Consider the following 14,720-nt stretch of genomic DNA (forward strand, 5'->3'; position numbering starts at 1 on the left):
CGGAAGGGAAACTTTCGGAAGAGGGGGATGTTCCGGGGGCGGTCTCCCTCCTTCTTTGAAAGCACTGACCTTGTCCCAGCTGCGCACCCCACCCACCCGCATCCCACAGTCCGGGTGCCGCTTAGCGGTGCCCGGTGGTTGCGGTGGGGGAGGCTCTTCCCAAAGCGCAGGCGCGGAGACGAGCCGCGGGCTCCTCTGTACACTTCGCAGTTCCTGTGGCCTGGGGCGGCAGGGCGTGGAGGAGCCGGGAGAGGCGGAGAGATCAGGGCCTCGGGGACCGACCCTTCGTGGCTTCGAGGGGAGGCAGATCTGAGGAGGGCAGCCCGATGGGCTGAACACTAAAGAGAGGCCGAGGGAGGGAGAAGGGCTGGGCAGGGAATGGGGCCAGGGCAGCGCCTGCAGAAAAGACTCTGGGTCCTGGCTGCGGTGTCAGAAGAATGCCGAATACGCCCGACACTCCCCTGGTCTAGCCCGGCCGGGAAAGCGGTTGTCCGAACCTCAGCCCCCATTAAGGAATCTCCTTATCCTTATCCCAGGTGGGCCCAGGATAAGGATACAGCCCTGGCAATGTCCCAAGGGCACAGGGGCACCGAACCTCCCACAGGCCTAGTTGTCCAGGTGTGTCAGCGCTGTCCACCCAGCCTGTCCAGCTGCTACTTTTTGATGCTCGCCTTTCTAAGGACCCAGGGGTCTTCTTGGGCTGATGAATTCCCTCTCTGGCTATAAAGGCAATTCCTCTTATTCCTGTCCTGTCTCCCAGAGGTCTTCCTGCCTAAGCACCATTGTCTGCCAGAGGTCATGGTTGGAAACATACCATATCTGCCTAGGACAGATAGTCCTGAGGGACCCTAAAGAGGGGGTCAGTGTCTAGCCATTCTGTGGTTAGTACTTGTGGGGATAATGGATCTATCACAGTTGCCTGTTGCAGACCCTCTTGCAAGACATGCCAGCTGGCTCTGAGACCCCTTGTCTGGCAAAAAGGGCGTCACAAAATTCACGTTCATATTGGCCCCTTGTCTCCCTAAGAACAACCTGGGTTATTGTGCTTCCTACCTCAGAGGGACACAAGTATTCCTCTCTGGGGAGATTCCCACAAAGTTCAACTTTGTTTTCAAAGTCTGTGGTCTGTGTCTTAGGTGGCATCAGCCCTCATGCATGAGGTGGCATGGGCCCTCCACCATGTTTCGTGGCCTGGGCTGCAGGGAGCATGGCTCTTCCACAATAGGCAGGTGAAAACCAATATACATGAGGACCAAGCTGTTGTCGCTGTGGACTGGGTCAGAAGTTTTGGTCCCTGCACTTAGCCTGCTGTATGACCTTGGCCAAGACAGTTTGTCTCTCTGGGCCAGTTTACCCCACCTATAAAATTCAGCAGTTGGGCTGGAAGGCTCTAACAGTCCCTTCCACTTGTGGTACTGTGTGGTTCCACTGATGAGTGATTCCGGAGGGGAGAAAGGTCCTCTAGTGGGGTGGCCCAGTTTGGAGAGGTAGGTGTTAGGTGATGTGGTTCTAAATCTCATGATTACTTGGGAGGAGCCGAGTAGACTACCTTATCCTACCTAAGAGTAGTCCTTGTCCTTCTCACCCCTGGTGCCTTGGGCTATGAACTGCTGCTGGGGTTTGGCCCACCCATCAAGGCCTCTGGTGAGACATCCTGGCGGGCTAGCCTTTGAGTTAGACCTATGGGGAGGGGTTGAGAAAGGAGGAGGCCTCCAAAGGCCAGCAAAGTAAGCAGATTCCCAGGAGACAGTTTGCATCTCAGTTGTTGGGACATGTTTTAGGATCTGGGCCAGAGAGCACAGCACACTCATCTGCCCTCTTATGGGAAGAAGACAGGAGGGCCCACTGTTGTTGCCCATTCCACTCCCAGCCCTACTCACCTCACCTCTGCACTCACACCCCCAACTCCCAGGCAAGGGGCTAAGGCTCTCCCCTGCTGCCCGCACCCAGCCCAGCCAGCCTCGCAGGCCCTGCCTTGCCAGCCCACTTTTCCCAGCCTCCTTCCCTCTGGGTTGAAGACTTTCTCAGGAGTCAGGCTCCCCAGGTTGGGACTTGCTCTGTAGCCCAAGAGCCAAAGGCCTTCCCGTTTTCCTTGTTTGTTTTCATCCTTGCTCTCCCAGGTGCTGAGTGGGATGTCAGAGAGTTAGAGAGGCCGTGGATTGGTTGGATGCGGGCAGATTCTCCTGCCAGTATTGTCCTTCCCTCTGCTAGCCCCCTTGGGCCCTGCCTCCCATGGGAGTGAAACTGCAGCAGGAGGTGTTTAGTTAGACCCCCAAGGAAGCCTTTCTCACTGCCAGGAACCCCTGGAAGGGAGAACTGAAGCTGCCAGGGAGGTCAGTTTCCCAGAAAGTGGGTGATGGCGGAGTCCCTGTCAGAGTGAAGGATGCAGCTGTTGCTAGGCAGAGGCTGCTGTTCCCTCTTGGGGTGTGGCTGACGCTGGCAAGCTAGAGACCTCTTCAGAAGCAGGAAGAGAAAGGATCCTGATTTAGTAGCTGAAGGGTCGTGGGCCCCACCAGCCATGGGTCACCAGAACCGGACTCTTTCATCTTGTAACTCTAAGAGCTGGGAAAACGGTAATTATCGAGCAGGTGGGCCCCACCAGCCATGGGTCTCTCAGAACAAGTGCTGCTTCCTGGCCCTGTTTCCCCTGGCTCCTCCCCCAGTTCACCGCCACCACTGTCTGCTGTAACAGTCCTCACCCGAACCTGGCAGGCTCCTCCAGCCACAGCCAAGCTGCACTAGAGGACTGATTGGATTTTCTACACTCAAAGTTTGGGGTTTCTGATTGAACATGCAAATTTATGTAAAGAAACCTGAAATGTGCCACTACATCAAAGCAACATAGAATCCTAGACAGGAAGGAATCCTAGAGACAGTGTTAATGCCCTCGTGTTAAAAATGGGGAAACAAGTCCAGAGGGAAAAGTGATTCATACAGTGATGAGTGTCAGGCAGGGCTCCTGACGCTGGTCAAGTGTTTTCCATGGTACCATTGTGCCTTAGTTTCTCGTGCATGAGGAGGCCTGGCTGAATTTAATGCAGAGAAGGTAGTTCTTGAAGATGAGATTATAGAGAGCTGGGCCCTAGGAGGGGCAGGGTATTATCTCAGGAAACTTACAAGGGCTCTGGTCAGCTGTCTAATATGTGGAAGTAAACAACTTTAAATCCCTCCCAGCATCACGCTTAATACTTTTCCCCAGGCTCTGCCCTGGAAGGTTAGAGGACAAGGTCATTGGTTGCTACCTGGCTTGGCCCTTATGGTTTCTCCGGAGCTGAGTTGCATCTGTTCCTGGCATCGGAGCTGAGTTGCATATGTTCCTAGCATCTCTCCCTAGCATCTCTCGCAGGACCAGGCACATATAGACTGTGGATAGAGCTTTACAGGCAATGTCTTTATCCTTACCTTCTTATTTGAGTCCCTGCTGCTTCCCTCTGTGGCCACCCTGGGAAAAGGTCTTCGGTGCTCTATGACTCTTTGCCCACCCTTCCCTGCTCTCTTGGAGGGCACAGGCCAGCTGGGCCTTCTCTGCAGCTTTCTGCAACATGATCAGCCCAAACAGACCTTGCTATAGGGAGGATCTCTTTATTGTAAAATCAGTGCCAAAACGGAAGGGGGCTGGGGATATGGGCTTTGGTTCCCAAGAAGCAGTCTCCCCACTTCTGATGGGTTCTTGGTCTGATCTGCCTACCCAGCTTCGGGATGCGCCCCGCTCCCACTTTATGGACTGTACCTGTGGCATGCGGTTATTTGGAGGGCTAAGCCCCCACTTACCCTGTGGTTTCTGCTCAAGTTGCAGAGATGGAGGAGATGCTCCAAGCAGCTGGCAGGCTGCGCTGCAGAACTTGGGGAGAGTGGGTGGGTGTATGCACTCAAGATCAGAGGCCCTGGTTCCCAGACAGGGCTACCACCAAGCCCTGCTTCACCTGGGGAGGGCCTTGGGACACACATCTGGGGTCTTTTCTCACCTCCTCAAGCCCAGATCTGGCTGACTCTGAAAGGAGTGCCCTTATCTTCAGTATCCCCTCAAAACACAGCAGATCTGGAGCTGGCGCCTTCGTTTCTTCACTGCCCAGTGGCCTTGGCACTTGCATCCTTAGCTCTGTTTGAGGGGAAATCCTTCTCCCTAAGCCTCAGTTTCCCAGCCTGTGCTGATGGATTAATAACACATCATCATTGGGGTGTGGCACCTGCTCGATAATTACCGTTTTCCCAGCTCTTAGAGTTACAAGATGAAAGAGTCCTGAGGAGGCCAGGCTGTTATTAAGGTGAATTATCATTGCTGTTATTACTGATTTCTAAAAATCCAGCAGCCACTGAGAAGAGCCCAATCAGGCACAACTCCCTGAACCTTATACTAGTCCTTGAGCTCTGGGAATTCTTCAGTTCTCAGTAAACTTTTTTTTTTTTTTAAAGTATAGCTAATTGTATTTTTTTTTATTTTTTTATATATTTTATTGATTTTTTACAGAGAGGAAGGGAGAGGGATAGAGTCAGAAACATCAATGAGAGAGAAACATCGATCAGCTGCCTCCTGCACACTGCCTACTGGGTATGTGCCCACAACCAGGATACATGCCCTTGACCAGAATCGAACCTGGGACCCCTTAGTCCACAGGCTGACGCTCTATCCACTGAGCCAAACTGCTCAGGGCAAGTGTAGCTAATTTTAAAGAAGAGACAACCCTTTCTGCTGCTCATGCTGTGCCTGCAGGGCTTGGGTGTTGGGTGCTGCTTGGGGCATTGGTCTGCAGTTCTCAAATTGTCCCTCCCTGAAGACCCCCTGGATAGAGGAATGATGAGGCTTTTCCTAGACAGGACAATGAGGGTCCCTGGCACTCCTGGGGCGTGGCTCTGGGGTTCTCAGCAGCTGTAGTTCCCAGAGGCTGATTCACCTCCCCCCCAGTAGCTTGATGTGGGGGCTGTAATTGGCCCTTTTGTGTGAGGATCTGTTGAGACTCCCTCAGAACCTGCCCGCAACAGCCCTAGGCCTGTCCAGGAGTCACTTACCCCACTCTATCCCTGCCTGCCCCAACTCTCACCTTGCCCAGCCTCCCACCTCTGCCTCTGACCGTGGCCAGACCCTATTAGCCCCCTACCCAAGAATCTACGATGAACTCTTATCCAGGCTGAAGTGGCCCTGATCAGCTTGTGAGTAATTTGGTGTTACCACCCCACACCACAGTCTGGGTGTGGGAGGGCCTCTCCCCTAGCCCAAGGAGAGATTTCTGGGAAGAAAAGGAGTGGAAACACTGGCATCCCTTGGCCAGAATCCCCTACTCATTTGGCCAGATCTCCTCACCCCTCCCTGTTTCAGGGGCTTGGTTCGTACTTTCTAATAGGGGAAGAGAGAGTAGATGGCCCCAGCTGGGAGGGGCTTTAGAAATCACTTGGCCACGTGGTTATTCCTTCTAACAATTTTTAAAACTTTTTTTTGCTATGCTTTTATTGATTTTAGAGGGATAGAGGAAGGCAGAAGGAGAGAGAAACATCAATGGTTGATGAGAAAGAACCATCCATTGGCTGCCTCCTCCACGCCCCCTACTAGGGATTGAGCCTGAAACCCAGGCATGTGCCCTGACCAGGAATTGAACCAGTGACCTCTCTGTGCATGGGATGATGCTCAACCAACTGAGCCACACTGGCCAGGGCCCTTCTTACATTTTTAAACTTTTATACTTTATTTTTTCACTAGATTTTTTTAAAAAAATGTATTTATATTGATTTTAGAGAGAAAGGGAGAGGGAGAGAGAAAGAAACATCAGTGATGAGAGAGAATCATTGATCGGCTGCCTCCTGCATGCCCCCTACTGGAGATCGAGCCCACAACCCAAGCATGTGTCCTTGACTGGAATCGAACCCAGAAGCCTTTTAGTCCACAGGCCGACGCTCTATCCACTGAGCCAAACCAGCTAAGGTTCACTAGATTTTTTTTTTAACCCAATCTAAAAATCAAATTGAAAAAAAGCCATACATTGTGGATCTTGCTCCCATCTCCACTCCCTCTCCCTCCATAATAATAAGAGAATCACTTATTTGTTTCTTACATCCTTCCAGAGTATCTTTACACAAAAACAAATACAGATATGTATCCTTTTCCCCCTTACCCAAAAGACATATCTTCTTCTGTTGCCTTACCTGTTGGCAATATCTAGGTGTGCATAGATTTTTCCTGGCACCTGTGTCAGCTTCTGACCCTTACCAAACTCACCCGAGGGTCTCCCCGTTGACCCCAGGCTATGAGTAGTGTTCCTTTATCTTCGTATACTGAATTTGATTCAGATGCCAGGGTTAGGCCAAAACCAGCCTCTGAGGAATTCTCAAGCAGTGGTCAGCACATTCACCCAGCCAGCCCTTAACTATGTGATAGGTGCTATGCTAGACTCCGGGGGTCCAATGGTCATCAAAAAGCCCACATTAATCAGATAATTAAACAGTCACAGAATTAGCTCTGTGATAAAGGCTGCAAAAAAAGGACATGTACTGTAAGAGTGAGTAATCAGACCTGGCCCATCGTAAGGGTGGGGTTGTGGAGCAGGCCTGGAATCCGGGGCCGGGACTGCAGATGTGATACCATGGACCCAGAAAGCTGGGTTTCTCAACTTGACTTCAGTGGCTTCTCTTGTCTCTCCTCCCTGATTCTCTGCCCCTTGAGTTTTATTGTGTCCAAGACATAAAACCCTCTTCTCCTCCAGATGGTGATGATAATGCCTCCTTCCCACCCCCACTCCTGCTTTCTCTTTCCCCAGCCCTGGGACTTCAGCCTCCTGAAGCTGGAGCCTCCTTTCCACTGTAGGCTGAGAGGAAGTTGGGGGGTGTTTGCTTCTTACTTCCTCTGTAGACAGCACCTCACTTCCTGTCCCTGGCGCTAGAAGAAGGCTAAAGCTCTTGGCTTTGCTGTCCCTTCCTCTCCACAACCCCACCCCTGCTTTCCTGGGCAGCCTGTAGGCCCTGTAGGAGGAAGGCAACATCAAAGCCAATGGCTTCTCCCTAAGGCCCGGCTGAGTTCCTCACTCCCACCCCGCAACCCCTCACGAGGAAACCTGTCTTTTCAGCTACAGTTCCTCTCCAGACATGATCTCATCCTTTTCTTCTATGCCCTCTAAGGAGAGAGGAGTCAGAGAGGTCACCCCATTTTACAGATAGGAAAACTGAGTCCTAGAGGATTTCTAGGCTTCACATGGGGTCATGCAGTATGAGCAAGCCAGAACTGGAATCCAGGAAGCCTGTTCCCGTTTGTGGGCGCAAACAAGAGCAGAGCCAGTGGAGGCTTGTGGGCGAACTAGAGCTACTTTCTCCTCCCAGAGCAGAGCTAGCAGCTGAGGAGGTCACCTCTGGGCTCTGGCCAAATGGTACCACTAAGTCAACCCTGGAGCTTCCTAGACACAGCGGTGCCTAGCCAGCCACAGCCTGTTCCCTTTGAAGAAAGAGATCTCTTCCCACCCACCCCCACCTTCCCTCTGAGATTTCAGTCTGTTCCATGCTTCTATGTCTCTGGATCTATTTTGTTCATCAGTTTATTTTGTTCCTTAGATTCCACATATGAGTAAGATCATGTGATACTTGTCTTTCTCTGACTGGCTTATTTCGCTTAGCATAGTATTCTCCCGGTCCCTCCATGCTGTCTCAAAGGGTGCATAGTATTCCATAGTGTAAATGTACCACAACTACTTTTTTATTCACTCTTCTCCTCATGGGCACTTGGGCTATTTCCAGATCTTAGCTATTGTAAATTGTGCTGCTATGAACATAGGGGTGCATACATTCTTTCTGATTGTTTTTTGGGGAGCCCCTTAGGATATATTCCTTGATCACTGGGTCAAATGGCAGTTCTTATTTAATTTTTGAGAAAGCTCTCCATACTGTTTTCCATAGTGGCTGCAAGTCTGCATTCCCAGCAGCAGTGTACTAAGGTTCCCTTTTCTCCACATCCTTGCCAGCACTTGTCATTTGTTGATGGTGTGAGGTGATACCTCATTGTTGTGTTATTTTTTTAAATATATTTTTATTGATTTCAGAGAGGAAGGGAGAGGAAGATAGGAACATCAGTGAGGAGAGAGAATCATTGATTGGCTGCCTCCTGCATGCCCCCCCCCCCACACTGGGGATTGAGCCCACAACCAGGGCATGTGCCCTTACCAGGATGGAACCATAACCTCTTGGTTTGTGGGTTGACATTCAAGCACTGAGCCATGCCAGCCCGGCTAAGTTGTATGAGTTCCTTATATATTTTGGATATTAACCCTTTATCAGATGTATCATTGCCAAATATATCCTCCCATACGGGGGCCTCCCTTTTCATTTTATTGATGTTTTCTTTTGCTGTGCATAAACTTTTTATTTTGATGTAGTCCCATTTGTTTATTTTCTCCTTAGTTTCCTTTGCCCTAGGAGAATTATCCATAAACATAATGCTGCGAGAGATGTCTGAGATTTTGCTGCCTATGGTTTCTTCTAGGATTTTTATGGTTTCAAAACTTACATTTAAGTCTTTTATTCATTTTGCGTTTATTCTTCTGTATGGTATAAGAAGGTAATCTAGTTTTATTATTTTTGCATATTGCTGTCCAATTTTCCCAATACCATTTATTGATGACTACGTTTACTGCATTGTATGGTTTTGTCTTCTTGGTAAAATATTAATTGAGTATAAAGGTATGGGTTTATTTCCTGTCTTTTCAATGTTCTGTAGTTTTCCAAGTACAATTCTTTTATTTCCTTGGTTAAGTTTATTCCTAAGTATCTTAATTTTTTTGTTGCAGTGGTAAATGGGATTGTTTGTTTAGTTTCTCTTTCTGAGACTTCATTATTGGTGTATAAAAAAGCCATCAATTTCTGGGTGTTAATTTTGTATCCTGCTGCATTACTGAATTCCTTTATTAATTCTAGTAGTTTTTTTGGTGGAATCTAGATTTTCTATGTACAATATCATGTCATCCTATCTAATAAAGAGGGAATATGCTAATTGACTCTCAGACCATTGCAAAGATGGCGCCCACAGCCAATAAGGAGGGAATATGCTAATTGACTGTCATGCCCTCAAAGATGGTGACCCCCAGTCCCCTCAGCCCCGCACCTGCCTCCAGAGTCCCCCAGTCCCCTCAATCCCCCAGGGCTGGCCCGAGGCGCAGGCAAGCCTTGGATGGCGACTGCCCAGCCGCCCAAGGCTCAGGTAACCAGGGACAGCCAAGGCTTGCGCTGCCAGCAGTGGCAGCAGCAGAGGTGTGTTGGGAGTGTCGCCTTCCCCTGATCTCTGGGTCGCCTCCCACCCCTGAGGTCACCCCGACTATGAGAGGGGGAAGGCCAGGCTGAAGGACCCCCCCTCCAGTGCATAAATTTTCATGCACTGGGCCTCTAGTCTGTAAATAATGAGAGTTTACTTCCTCCTTTCCCATTTAGGTGCCTTTTATTTCTACTTCTTGTCTGATCGCTGTGGCTAGGACTTCCAGTACTATGTTGAAGAAGACTGGTGAAAGTGGACGTCCCTATCTTGTTCCTGTTCTTTGGGAAAATGGTTTTAGTTTTTGGCTATTGAGTATGATATTCTCTGTAGGTTTGTCATATATGGTCTTTATTATGTTGAGATCTGCCCCCTCTAGTCCCACTTTGCTGAGTTTTTATCAAAAATGGGTGTTGGATTTTGTTGAATGCTTTTTCTGCATCTGTTAATATGTCATGTGATTTTTGTTAATATTTAGTTGAGGATTTTAGCATCTATGTTCATCAGGAATATTGGCCTGTAGTCCTCTTTATTTGTAGTGTCTTTATCTGGTTTTGGAACGAGGATAATGCTGGCCTCATACAAAGAGCTTGAAAGTGTTCTTTCCTCTTGGATTTTTTGGAGTAGCTTGAGGAGGATAGGTGTTATTTCTTTGAAGATTTGGTAAAACTCTCCTGTGAAGCTGTCTAGACCAGGGCATTTGTTTGCTGGGAGTTTTTTGATTACTGCTTCTATTTTATCAGTTGTTATTGGCCTATTTAGGTTTTCTGATTCTTCCTGATTCAATTTTGGGAACTTATATTTTTTCAGGAATTTGTCCATTTCCTCCACATTGTCCAGTTTGTTGGCATATAGTTGTTCATAGTACTTTCATATAATCCTTTGTATTTCTGTTGTGTCAGTTGTTACTTCACCTCTTTTGTTTCTGATTTTATTTATTTGGGTCTTCTCTCTTTGTTTCTTGATGAGTCCGGCTAACAGTTCATCAATCTTGTTTATCTTTTCAAAGAATCAACTCTTGGTTTCATTGTTTTTTTTAAGCCTCTATGTCATTTATTTCTGCTCTAATCTTTATTATTTCCTTCCTTCTACTTACTCTGGGCTTTTCTAATTCTTTAAATTGTAGGGGTAAATAGTTCATTATTAATTTTTCTTGTTTTTTGTGGTAGGCCTATAAGTGCTATGAACTTCCTTCTCAGCACTGCTTTCGCTGTGTCCCATTAAAGTACTCTAGAACAGCGGTCGCCAACTGGTGGTCCATGGACCACTGGTGGTCCATGAGGTCCAAAAGGTTGGTGACCGCTGGTTTAAGGTCACCAACTGGTGGTCTGCAGACCATTAGTGGTCCGTGAGGTCTGAAAGTTTGGCAACCGCTGCCCTAGAAGTTTTTTTTTTAATATATTTAGGTGTTCCTATATTGGGTGCATATATGTTTACCAAGGTTATATCCTCTTGTTGGATCGATTCCTTTAGTACTATATAGTGACTTTTATTGTCTCTTATGGCCTTCATTTTGAAGTCTATTTTGTCAGATATGAGTATTGCTACTTCAGCTTTATTATTATTATTATTATATTTGCATGGAAAATATTTTTCCATCCTTTCGCTCTCATCCTGTGTGTCTTTTGTTCTGAGGTGGTTTTCTTGTAGACATCATATAATGGGGTCACATTTTTTTTGTTGTTTTTTTTATCCATTCAACTATCCCATGTCTTTTGATCATAGTGTTTAATCCATTTATATTTAAGGTTATTATTGATAAGTATTTATTTATTGCCATTTTTATTCTTTATGCCTATGTTTCTCTCTATATATATTTCTTCTCTTCCCTTTAGCATTTTTTTGCAGTGCTAGTTTGGTGGTAATAAACTCCTTTAGCCTTTTTTCTCTGGGAAGCTCTTTATTTCACCATTTATTTTGAATGATAGTCTTGCTGGATATAGTAATCTTGGCTTCAGATCCTTGCTTTTTATTACCTTGAATATTTTATGCCATTCCCACATAGCCTGTAGTGTTTCTGATGAGAAATCAGCTGATAGCCTTTTGGGAGCTCTTTTGTAGGTAACAAATCGCTTTTCTCTGCTGCCTTTAAGATTCTCTCTTTATCTTTAATGTTTGGCATTTTAATTATGATATGTCTGGGCATGGGCTTCTTTGGGTTCTTCTTGCTTGGGACTCTCTGTGTCTCCTGAACTTGTGTGACTTTTTCCTTCACCATTATTTCTTCAAATGCATTTCTATCCCTTGCTCACTTTCTTCTCCTTCTGGTATTTCTATCATGTGAATATTGTTATGTTTCATGTTGTTCCACACTCCCTTAAGCTATCCTCTTGCTTTTTGCTTTTTTGTTGTTGTTGTTGTTCTCAGCTTAAGTGATTTTTTTCTATCCTGTCTTCTAATTCACTGATCCAGTCCTCGGCTTCTCCTAATCTGTGTATTCTTTCCACTGTGTTCTTTATTAGTTCTTTGTCATTCTTCATAGTTACTATATCTTTTCTCATGCTGTTGAGCATCTTTGCCATCATTATTATGAATTCTATGTCTGATAAATTTTTTGTCTTCATTTCATTTAGTTCTTCTTCTGGAAAATTCTCTTGTTCTTTTATTTCGGGCTTGTTTTTTTGTCTCCCCATTTTGGTAGTCTGTTTGGGTTTTTGTCTGTCTCTGTGTACTAAGTAGATCTGCCATGACTTCCCATCTTTAGTGCAGGACAATGTCAGATGCTGTTTGTGACTGGTCCTGAGTACGGTTTGGAGCTATCAGTAACCCACAGCTTGTGGCTCCCTCTGCTGGGGCTGGGTGCCTTTGGAAAGGACTAAGATGTGCACCAGGGTCTGCTTTTCCTAACCCCGGGCCCAGGGGAAATCGGGCAGAGACTCGAAGCCTCCATTGATCTTCCTCTGCCTTCAGTCCAATTGTTATCAGCTCTGATTAGCCCCAGGTGGGGCCAGAGGTCTTTCTGACAGGATGGGACAACTGCCTTCTCCCCAGGCAAAAGCCTGGGTAGCAAAAGTCTGTGGAGAAAGATCTCCTCCGCAGTGTGAGGAAATGACTCAGCACAGGAAATCGAGGTGGCTTCCCTCCAAGCACCAACCCCATAGACCCCAACCCTGGACTCTCCTCACACAGCTCCAGTCCACTCTGCCCTGCCTCTGTTGGAGCCCAAAGTGAGTGGCTGCACATGAAACTTTATGTGTTGGCCCTTTAAGAGGGTGCCTGCCTTTCCAGCCATCTCTGATTGGCAGACAGATGTTATGTGGGCACCCTTCTCAGCTCTGGTGTTCTGGGGATCCCAGCTTGGGGTTTAGACCCCAGCGTTCTCAGTGGACACCCCCCCTCCCCCCACAGCTGAGCTATCCCTCTGAGACTTCAGCTGCTGTCTATGGGAGCCGGCCATCCCTTTCACGCCTCTGCACCTCCTACCAGTCTCTATGTGGTCTCCACTTTCCATTTTCGGTTATCAGGGTTCTCTCCAGCTAGTCGTCAGTTGATTTTTCAGGGGGGTTCTTCTGTATTTTAGTTGTAATTCTAGTTTGGTCCTGGGAGAGTGGCAGTATAGCTCTACTTATTCCGCTGCCATTTTGGAATCCCCCAGGGGAACATTATTTTTAAGATGAGATATATGTACTAGTATGTGTTAACATGAAATGATCTTTAAGATGATGTTAAATGAATAAAGTATGCTATTGTAAAAAAGGAAAATGGAAGACACCTGACAGGTGTGACAGGTGGATGGAGAAGATCCCTTCAGGAGGGAGACACTGCAGGGGCTGGGGCAGGACTGTTTGCCTAGGAAGAGGGTAGCTCCTCTGCTGTACCAGGAGGCGATGGGAGATTCTGGTGATGCTGGCAGGGTGGTGGCAAGAGATTTGAGGGGTTTCCCTCTGCTGGCTTTCCTTCTTTGGAGAAACAAGGTGACAGGCCAGACGTTTGAGGAGAGGGTGTGAAGGAGCCGTTTCAGAATGAGAGCCTCTCTAACCATAAGCCTTGGTAGGAGTGCCAGGCAGGACTGACCATGTGGTTGAGATGGTTTTCCTTTGGTGACTGACAGTGAGAAATAATGTGAGTAGAAGTCTGGGAACAGGAGTACATATCAGTTCCTGTTTCTTCTGAACCGTCCGCCACCCCATCCCAACCTCTACAGTCTGTGGAAAGAAGCATTGACTTAGAATGCTAAATCAAGGAATCTTCTAGATTCCAGGGATCTTATAGAACTGCACTGTTAGCACAGCAGCCACTGACTGTGTGTGGCTATAACAAAAAATCCAGTACTGCCCTGGCTGATGTGGCTCAATTGGTTGGAACATTATCCCATAGACCAGAAGGTGGCTGTTTCATTCCAGGTCAGGACTTATGCCGAGGTTGTGGGTTCGATTCCTTGTTGGGGTGCGGGAGGCAGCCAATCAATGTTTCCCTTTCTCTCTTCTCTCCCCGTCTCTCTTTAAAAACCAATCAAAAATTTTTAAATCAATAAATAAAATTCAGTTCCTCATTTGGAGTAGCCACATGTGATTAGGGGCTGCCATATTGTACAGCACAGAATAAATATTTTCATCATCACAAACTGGACAACACTCCTAGAAAAGTGATTCTCAAACTGTTTGGCCTGAGGCTCCCTCAACACCAGCGATTTTCAACCTTTTTTATCTCATGCCACACATAAACTAATTACTAAAATTCTGCAGCACACCAAAAAGTATTTTTGCTGATTTAACAAAAATATTAGGTATAATTTTGACTCATTCACGCCAGACGGGTGTTGTTCTGTTGGCTGTTGTCATTTTTTTATTTGACAATTTAAGGGAAAAAAGGTCAGTGTCCCTGACTAAATAATGGTCAAATATTGAAAGTTTTAAAAATTCTTGCAGCACACTGGTTGAAAATTGCTGCTCTACAGTCTTAAAAATTAATGTATTTAATAAAAATAATTATATATTTTTCCAAAACAAAAAACAAATAGTAAAAAGAATGTCATTGTTCCTCATTTTTGCAAATCTGTCGTGTCTGACTTAATAGAAGGCAGCTGGATTCTCAATATCTGCTTCTGTATTCAATCTTTTGTGATATCACATATCACATGATCTCTGGAAAATGCTACTCTATAATTATAAGAGAAAGAAAGTAAAAAGAGACAAGTAATGTCTTCGTAGTATTATGAAGATAGTTTTGAATCTGTGGACTCCTTGAAAGGGCTTCAGGGTCCCTGGACCACACTTTGAGAACCACTGTTCTAGAAAAACCTCCACTTGGCATGAAGGAACTTGTCCCTGCGAGACTGTGTAATTTGCCTGAAGTCACACAGCAAGTAAATTGCAGTGTTGAGACTAGACTAAATCTGCTACCTTGGTCTGAGGCTTTTTCCAGTGCCCTTGGCTGGCCTGGGCTGAGCCCCACTGGGCTTTTGGGAATGGGGCCTTCTTGGCAGCAGAACCCCTGGCATGTGGCCCTATAAATAAATCCATTGTGCCTGTGTCAGAGTCCCCTCTCCTCCCACCCCCCACTC

At 46.8% G+C, this 14,720-nt stretch overlaps 1 protein-coding gene across 1 annotated transcript in view; it reads left to right on the forward strand.

Moving 5' to 3' along the window:
* Positions 1 to 14,720, forward strand: part of NCKAP5L (NCK associated protein 5 like) — a 33,930-nt gene that overhangs the window by 417 nt on the left and 18,793 nt on the right. The gene's annotated exons all lie outside the window — the stretch shown is intronic.

Source organism: Myotis davidii, unplaced genomic scaffold (assembly GCF_000327345.1).
Source record: "Myotis davidii unplaced genomic scaffold, ASM32734v1 scaffold290, whole genome shotgun sequence".
Classification (NCBI taxonomy): Eukaryota; Metazoa; Chordata; class Mammalia; order Chiroptera; family Vespertilionidae; genus Myotis; species Myotis davidii.